The sequence below is a fragment of the Amphibalanus amphitrite genome, unplaced genomic scaffold (genome assembly GCF_019059575.1).
Source record: "Amphibalanus amphitrite isolate SeventyFive unplaced genomic scaffold, NRLGWU_Aamphi_draft 000071F_arrow, whole genome shotgun sequence".
Taxonomy (NCBI): domain Eukaryota; kingdom Metazoa; phylum Arthropoda; class Thecostraca; order Balanomorpha; family Balanidae; genus Amphibalanus; species Amphibalanus amphitrite.
This window is the reverse complement of record NW_024881567.1, coordinates 654,483-663,351: the sequence shown is the minus strand read 5'-3', so window position 1 is coordinate 663,351 and position 8,869 is coordinate 654,483.

Sequence of the window (8,869 nt, the reverse complement as noted above, 5' to 3'; positions counted from 1 at the left end):
GGGCTTCCAGTAGCATGGACTTCAGGGCTTCGCAATGGGCGCCTCTCGTCATAAACTCTGTCCAAACGGTGCACAATCCATCATATAAGGCCTACAAGAGTGTCAGCTCCATGTAGGGGTCAGTCAAGCATAGGTCAGGGTCAAGGTCAGGTCAACCGGGTAGGCACATATCCCCGAAAATCAAAACTGATATTCGCAGCCTGTGACACATGTTTTATAGGTAATTTGGGGCGTAGAACACGATGGTGACATTCATTTTATCATATGTGTACGTGTTTGGCTCAAAAAGTTCAATTTAAGAAATGCATGTATCATGGTCGTGAAGTAGTCACGAAAAATTGCCAAGATTCAGTTCAAGATTATGGAAAATGCCGAACGATAATCAATAATCGAAGATAGCCATTTGATTGATCATGGTATTGGCAGTCTAATGGCGTTTACGGCATGTCTGTATGTCTATTCTGTGATTTTATATGATTTTTTGAACATATGCCGTTTTTGGTCGAAAACTCAGAAATCATGACGTCACTAAAACCTCGATATCTCAACAATTTTCCGACCGATTTTTTTAAACTTTGTCACAATAAACTTCAATTAATTCCCTACAGGTACCCAAAATTTGGCGCGCCTGCGGCGCGCCGTTTTTATGCTATGGCCCGGCAAAAAAAGTGGGGGCGTTTAACGCCTCCCCCCCCCAGCAACTCGCGGGTTAATTAGCATGATCAAAATCAAACAGGTAGCTTTGCAATTTTGTTATTGTTTCTGCTGGAGTTTTCCTTGGTACCATGTATAAACAACCCAGGCCAAACTTAATCCGCATTGGGTTCACATGTGTGTGCGTGCTCACATGGCAAATGATAATTCATGGCTCATTAGTACATAAATAAATGCAGTATGCACAGTAGGTGGTATGTCATGTATTTTGGCAAGGTATTAGGTGGTATGTATTTTGGCCCTGGAGCTGTTTCCTATTCATTGCAGCAATGCTGCCGGCATGGCTTATGTGTACCATGCGCACACAAGCTCCACCAATGTAAAAATGTCATTTTCACACAAAACTCATAATTAGAGGAAGGTAGAGCAGACAGAATAAACGGGCATTTGCTGCAGTGTGGAAAAGGCCACTAGAGGCTTGATACTTTTTTACATGCAGCAGCCTGGAGATGTCCACAGAGGCATGCCTGAAGATGTCCACAGAGGCATGCCTGAAGATATCCACAGAGGCGGATCCAGGCAATAGTTTTAACAATCTTCTCCCCTTGTGCCCGCTGTGTGTTGTGCTGACTGCTTGTCCCCCTTCTGGCGGTGCAGCCTAGACTTGCCTCTGCATATCTCCCCAGGCTGCTCCATAATGTCTAAAAAAAACCCTCAAGCCTCTAGTGACTTTAATCACTCCAGTCTCCACAGCATATGCCCACTCATGCTACAGCTGCCTTAAAGAGAGATAATGAACTTTCTTTTTTCTTAAATAAAAATTACTCGACATCTATACTATTTCTACTGTAGTTTCAATAAAATATGAATATTTCCTAGCACATTTTCGTATGTGAAAAAGGTTTTTATTTTTTGCAAAAAAGAAGCAGTATGCAGTACTTGTAACACCCACCGAAATGCGTTGTCCTTCTCTATAAAAAAGTCGCAGTATAGCTGGTCTATTTTCGATAAAAAAGGACATTTGACCTGGGCTTGTCTTCTTGTGTGTCGGCATATTGGTGTGATCTTGCCACTTCTCCACGCGTGCTGCATTTTTATGTGGTCTCGCGTATGCTGTCAAATAATGTGACGAGGCCGTGTTGACTGTTGAGTGTCGTCCGATATTTGGGAAAATCGCATTTTATTTGCTTTTTATATTTGGGCCTATAGTTGTGTTTACCAATCCAGCGATTTAGAACATACAGCATCTTTTTCGACAATGAAAGCCTGTGTTTTATGTGGATACTGGATGGCAGGCTTCGCCGTGCTTCAGGTCCGTTTCTGGCATGTGACTTTCCCCGAGATTGGAAGGAGCAAATCAGATGGTCGGAGGACGCACGGTACGCGTTTGTCAAACAAGCGGATCAAACTGATAAAGCCGATCTCCCTTTCCTCTCCCTCTCCCTCTCTCCCTCTCTCTCTCTTTCCCTCCTCCCTCTCTCTCTCCCTCTCCCTCTCTCTCCCTCTCCCTCCCTCTCTCTCTCTTTCTCTCTCTCTCTCTCTCTCTCTCTCTCTCTCTCTCTCTCTCTCTCTCTCTCTCTCTCTCTCTCTCTCTCTCTCTCTCTCTCTCTCTCTGCCTGCCTGCCTCCCCTCCCTCATTTCCCCTCTCTTCCTCTGCCTCCTCCTCTCCCTCTCTCTGCTCTCTCCCCTCTCTCTTCCTCCACCTCTGCCTGCCTCTCCCTCCCTTTCCCTCTCTTCCTCTGCCTCTGCCTCCTCCTCTCCCTTTCTCTCTCTCTCTCCCTCTCTCCAGCTCACTCACTTGTCTTCGCCTGCTCGCTCAACCGCTCACTCGCCTGCACACTCCCCGCTCATCCGCTCACTCACCCGCTCATCCACTCAATCGCTCCATCATCTCAAGCCCGTAAATAGGCCTCGCGCGGTCATTTATCTATGCATACTGATCCGAATCATCCCTTCAACAGCCCAGCAACGTAATATCTCATTGAGCTTATTATTATCTTCTTATCGGAGGTGCCGTCAACCCATATCCACGGCTCAATGAAGCCAGAACAGTCGCCGGCGACTCCAAAATGTTGGAAAAATTGAACTTTCTCGGCAACCCCGACAACTCTTCAATGATTGGCTGACGCGACTGCTACGTCACACCCCGGCGACTGGTCAGCTGATATCGACAACTGCGGAGTTGCCGGCGACTGACCCCGGTCGCTGGCGATCGCGGGCGACCGCGGGCGGTCGCCGGCGACAGCTGCTGTCGCCGGCGACCGGAAAAGTTGCTACGTGTGAAAGGGCCATTAGGTTTGGTTGTTGATTTATTTAAGGGTAGGTTTTTACACTTCAGGCTAAAATGAGAATTATCTTAACATCATTATCCTTGATGTAGCATTGTTGATGCTTTTTGTCTTGCACAATTGGCAATCAGTATTCAGTGACACAGAATTGGAATTTGTGGTTCAGAAACCTAGCATTTTTTTCACACCTAGCATTTTAAGGCAGTGCTCATTCTTTTTGAAAGCAAGTGTATTTTTTAATATAATTTTCTAGGCAGGGGCGGATCCAGGGGGGGGGGGCCACTGGGGGCCGATGCCCCTAGCCTATCGAAAAAATGCCGCCGCCGAAGGCGGCGGAGGGGCGGCATTTTTTTCGATAGGTGAAGTGCATTTTACGGAAATGACCATTTCTTTGAAGTTCATTTCATAATAATCTCTGGTAGTAACTATCTTAAAAAGGTAGTAACTTCTTAGTATCGAACCCAACGTTAACCATAGAGAAACTCTGGTAAAAAGACTAACTTTGGCCCAAAAACTAGCAAACACTCACGAACGAATAGCATATCTCACTCAATGCAGGAAGGCCGACATAATTCCTAGATTTATTGAACAAACAATCAGAAGAACGAACCAAATATCGTCAAGAAACCACTTCCAGCTTCAGAAGAGACAATTCTGTAAACAGATGCTTAATGAGGCGATAAGAGAGACATTTCGCACAGAAGCTTTTTTGATGAGAGAAAAGCGTCGCATCTACTACAGCGACCCCGCCAGCAGTCCGGAGGTCATCCAGTGGGTCAACCAAGAGGCGGAACGTATCTACTGGAGAAGCACTCAGATCAAAAGGAATTTACTAGTGCGAAAGTATCACGGCCTACTAAACGAAGGGCAAGGACGTTCGGCTGTTGAGCCGCAAGAGACTACGACTCAAGAGAACACACCGCACGAGAACACCCCGCAAGAGGCTACGACACAAGAGCATACGCCGCGAGAGACTTCGCAGCAAGAGGCAACGGTGCAACAGACAACGTCAAGAGAGGCTGCACCCATTGTCAATACTGGTGCCACCCAGCCACCAGTCTCACGTCTGAAAAACCTTTCAGACCTCACCTTGGCTCCAGAGCTCGCTCATTTGCTCTCTGATGGTCCCAAGTACGCTCTAACAAGACGTATCACACCAGCTGTGATGAATGCTGCCGAGTGTGGAATAGAGCGTGGCAATTACGCCCTCCGATGGAAGATCGACATCGAAAGTAGAAGAGCACAAACGACTCCGAACGACTCCGACCGACTCAACAGAACACAGCCAGCACCGCCGCCGCCGCCGCCGCCCCCAACGCCGCCGCTGCCACCAGGATCACCAGAAGGCGTCCCTCCTACCCGGGCCACCACCGACGACAGCACAGGACACCAGCCGGCGTCACCAGAGACCTCTTCAGCACAGCTACGGCCACGGTTTGCGGATGGCGACTGCTCGCAGGCACCACAGGGCCCGCCTGATATAGAGGTGGCCCTAAGACAGGTAAAGAGGCGCATTTTGGCAGCCTACAAGAACCATAGGTCTCCTGATCCTAATTATTCTCGGGCGCAGCTAGCCTCTCTTAAAGACCTGGCGAATAATGGAGAGGCGATTGTCAAACGCTCTGATAAGTGTAAAGGTTTAGTCATAATGAAAACAGGTGACTATGTTTCAAAGATGCACGACATCACAGAGAACTATGTCAAAGTAGAGAAAAACCCCACACCGAAGCTCGAGGCCTCTACTAAGCGCCTAATACATGAGTCGTTAGATGGTAAGCTAGAAGAAAAGGTGATCAAGAGCATTTTGCCGCAGTGCTCCCGTACAGCTGAATTGTATGGTTTGCCGAAAGACCACAAAGCTAGCATTCCACTCAGACCTATTGTGTCATCTTGCGACGACCCCTTAGATAAGCTGACCTGGGTGTTAGAAAGGGTGATTACTCAGCTACTTCCCTTTATTCCGGCTCATCTGAAAAACACGACAGAGTTTCTTGACCGAGTGAAAAGTAAATATCCACGAGGCTTTGAACCAGGGACCATTCTCTTCAGTGTCGATGTGGTCAATCTGTACGGGAATATTCCTGTGCATGAAGGGATCCAAGCGTGTATGACCCTGCTACGAGAACAAGAAGAACGTATAAGCACGTTCGGAATGGCCCTCAATGACATCGAGCGGCTCTTACAACATTGTCTCAGACAGAACTTCGTGCGTTTCGGGTCACAATACTTCAGACAGCAGACCGGGATAGCAATGGGTAGTCGAGTAGCTCCACCGCTGGCAGTCACTTTCATGCACATGCTTGAGTCTATGTTCCTAAGCTCAGCGAGAGCTCAGCCATCTCTATACCTACGCTATATTGATGATGTGTTTGGCGTATGGAATCACGGGCTCCCTAGCTTACTTGACTATTTTGAGTACCTAAACAGCGTCCACCCATCAATAAAGTTCACTTTGGAACATACGGCCGACACAGGAGCCCTCTCTTTCCTGGACACCCTCATCAAAATATCTGAAACAGGGCAGTACACCACCGAACTGTTCATCAAACCCATGTCAGCCAACGTCATTCTGCACTTCAACTCGGCACAGCCTATGTCTGTAAAACGTGCAACAGCTAGGTCCCAATACCTGCGGGCTCTGAGACTATCGTCACCAGGGGACCCCACCGAGCGCAGCCTCCATAAGGTAGATGACCTTTTCCAATCAAACGGCTACCCACGGGCCACACTTCACAGAGCACGGCAGGAGGCCACCATAACACATAACAGGACAGACACAGGCACACGAGGTCAGCACGATCAGGTTAGAGCCTACAAAATCCCACTCGTTCTGCCATTCGTTGACGATCAATTGTGCCACATAGTGCAAGGCATCGTGAGGCGCAGTGAAATTGCCTTTCAGGTGGCCTGGAAAGGCGGCGAGACTGTCGGCCAGAAGCTGATTAAATCAGCCTTCAGTCCTCCTGCTTGTCCAGGTGGAGGTAGGCGCTGCAACACATGCTGTGCAGGGCTTGCAGGGAAGTGCCACTTCAAAAACACCATCTACAGGATTGATTGTTCTTTGTGCCCCGAGGGCCAGTCCTTTTACATCGGTGAAAGCAGACGCTCGATAAGGAAGCGATTCAATGAACACCTTGGAGACGCACGCAACAAACGCATAGACACACCGTTTGGCTCTCATCAAAACCAACACCTACACACCCCTCTGACATGCAACAACCTGAAACTGAGCATTTTGGCTCGCGCCAAGGATGGTCCCGACAGAAAAATAAAAGAGTCCATGTACATCAGAGACCAGAGACCTACACTTAACACCCAGACTACCTCGTGGCCGCTGACACGGCTGCAGCCTTAGATATACATATATACTGTACGTGACACTTGTACATAGATGACATGACTCATAGATATACATATGTAAATATATGTAAGCATTGTACATGCCACATCTGTATATATGTTAATGCTTTAGTTTTTTTATGTCTATGTATGATAGACCTGTATATTTCTGTATAATATTTTCTCTGTATATATGTGTAGTATATTATATACATATATATGTATATATTGTATAATCATAAAGAGAACATCATTCAAAATGTAAATGCGTCACAAACTTTTCTGGATACATATAGTCTGAAGTGTACATAATAACAATCACATGTGAATAATTGATGATATTATGTGTAATGTATGCAGTGCACATGTAGTCGATTATGTTTGTATGTAAAGCTATTGTTTATTGTACCTATATACGTGTATATTGTAAATACGTACACTGTATACATACATTCATATTGTACCTATTCAAACTTCGCCAAAAATGTCGGTCCCTTGCGAAGTGTAGCATGAGTTTGCTATTTATTCTGCAGTGTTCTTTGCTGTTCCATGTTTAAAACGTATATGTTTTTCTGTAATTATCGCTGACGAAGCTCCAGGAGCGAAATATTCGATACCTTTAAATATAACTTTTTGGCTCCTATTTCTGACTTATATTATGAGGCTACTGGTTATTCTTATATTATTATTGGTAGTAACTATCTGAATTTATATTTACCCCTCAGAGTATGTCGCTTCTCTCCCTGAACTCAGAGTGCCGCCATTAATTCGAAGTACCGTCCCTTAAAATCATATTGCGACCCTTTGAAGTAGTAGGGCCGCCCTCGGAAGTCGAAATGCCGCCCTCGGAAGTCGTAGTGTCGCCCTCTGTACACGTAGTGCCGCCCTCTGAAGTCATAGCGCCGCCCTCTGAAGTCATAGTGCCGCCCTCCGCAGTCTTCGTGAAGCTCCTTGAAGTCATTGCGACGCCCTCTGAAGTCATAGCGCCGCCCTCTAAAGTCATAGTGCCGCCCTCCGCAGTCTTCGTGAAGCTCCTTGAAGTCATTGCCCTGCCCTCTGAAGTCATAGCGCCGCTCTCTGAAGTCATAGTGCCGCCCTCTGAAGTCATAGTGCCGCCCTCCGCAGTCTTCGTGAAGCTCCTTGAAGTCATTGCGACGCCTTCTGAAGTCATAACGCCGCCCTCTGAAGTCATAGTGCCGCCCTCTGAAGTCATAGTGCCGCCCTCCGCAGTCTTCGTGAAGCTCCTTGAAGTTATTACGCCGCCCTCTGAAGTCATAGTGCCGCCCTCCGCAGTCTTCGTGAAGCTCCTTGAAGTCATTGCCCTGCCCTCTGAAGTCATAGCGCCGCTCTCTCAAGTCATAGTTGTAACGTCTAGCGTCTAGCCGGTTTAAATTTTTATTTTCTGATCATACCTATACTGTGTTCACCCATCTGCTCCTCCGACGTGACCCGACCTGACCGGGACCGGAGCTGAGCTCGTGCAGGCTCGGCCGCGCGGTGTGACAGTGTAAACATTATCCAGACGCATCGGCATGCGTCACCAGCGCCGGCCGCCGCCGCTTAATTGTTGATGTACAATAAATCAGAAGGTGCGGTGGCCGCCGGCCGCTCGGGTGCTAACGCCGGATGGAAAAGAACTGGAGTGGGCGTATCTGGGCAAAGGACACTCACTACCGGTTTGAACCAGTAACGAGTGGCTCGGCCTGGCTACGCACACCCTCGGCTCTGGACCAGAGGAGGGCAGTTCACCTCGGGGCTCTGGAGCGCGCGCACCTCTTCTCAAAGACACTCTGCGTCTGAGGGGAGGGGCGGGGGAAGAAGTCCGAGAACCGACGAACGACAACCACGACCACGGATCGGACTTCAACTTCTCCTGAACATCTCTGCCGCTCAAAGCCCTACAAAAGGTCAGTCTCAGCTACCAACTAGACTGAAATCAACTGGAAGTAAACTCTACCTCATTTCCATCTGAGGTCAGTTTCAACTCTATCTGGATTCTGCCTCGTAGTCATCTCCATCAGAGGTCAGACACGACTACGCCTCAACGCCATCAGAGGCCACATTGAACTCAGCTTGAACTCCAACTGGACTCTACTTGGACTCAGCCTGGACTCTAACTGGACTCTATTCGGACCCAGCCTGGACGCAACTCAACAGCAGCTCGATCGTGTGCAGCGGCATCAACCGATCAGCCAGTACACCTGCTGAAAAGCGTGCATTCAGCCAGCAACACCACATCAAAAGTCGTGCGACTACAGCATCGGTCCGGTTAAAAACTCGTCCGAGTTCAACTTTAACCATCTTCTGGAAACACCAGTTGCCCACGACCACCTTCCGGTGGCGCCGGTGGCTCACAGCCACCTTCCAACGAGTGACGACGACTACACCAGCGCCACAAGAGGCTCAAGAGGAGCCGTGCGCGTGAGTCGACAACCCCATCAGCGCGCCTAGCACAAGAGGCTCAAGAGGAGCCGAGCGCGTGTGTCGACAACCTCATCAGCGCGCCTAGCACAAGAGGCTCAAGAGGAGCCGAGCGCGTATACCGACTACACTGGCGTCAGCGGACCGACCAAACGGTCCACCATCCG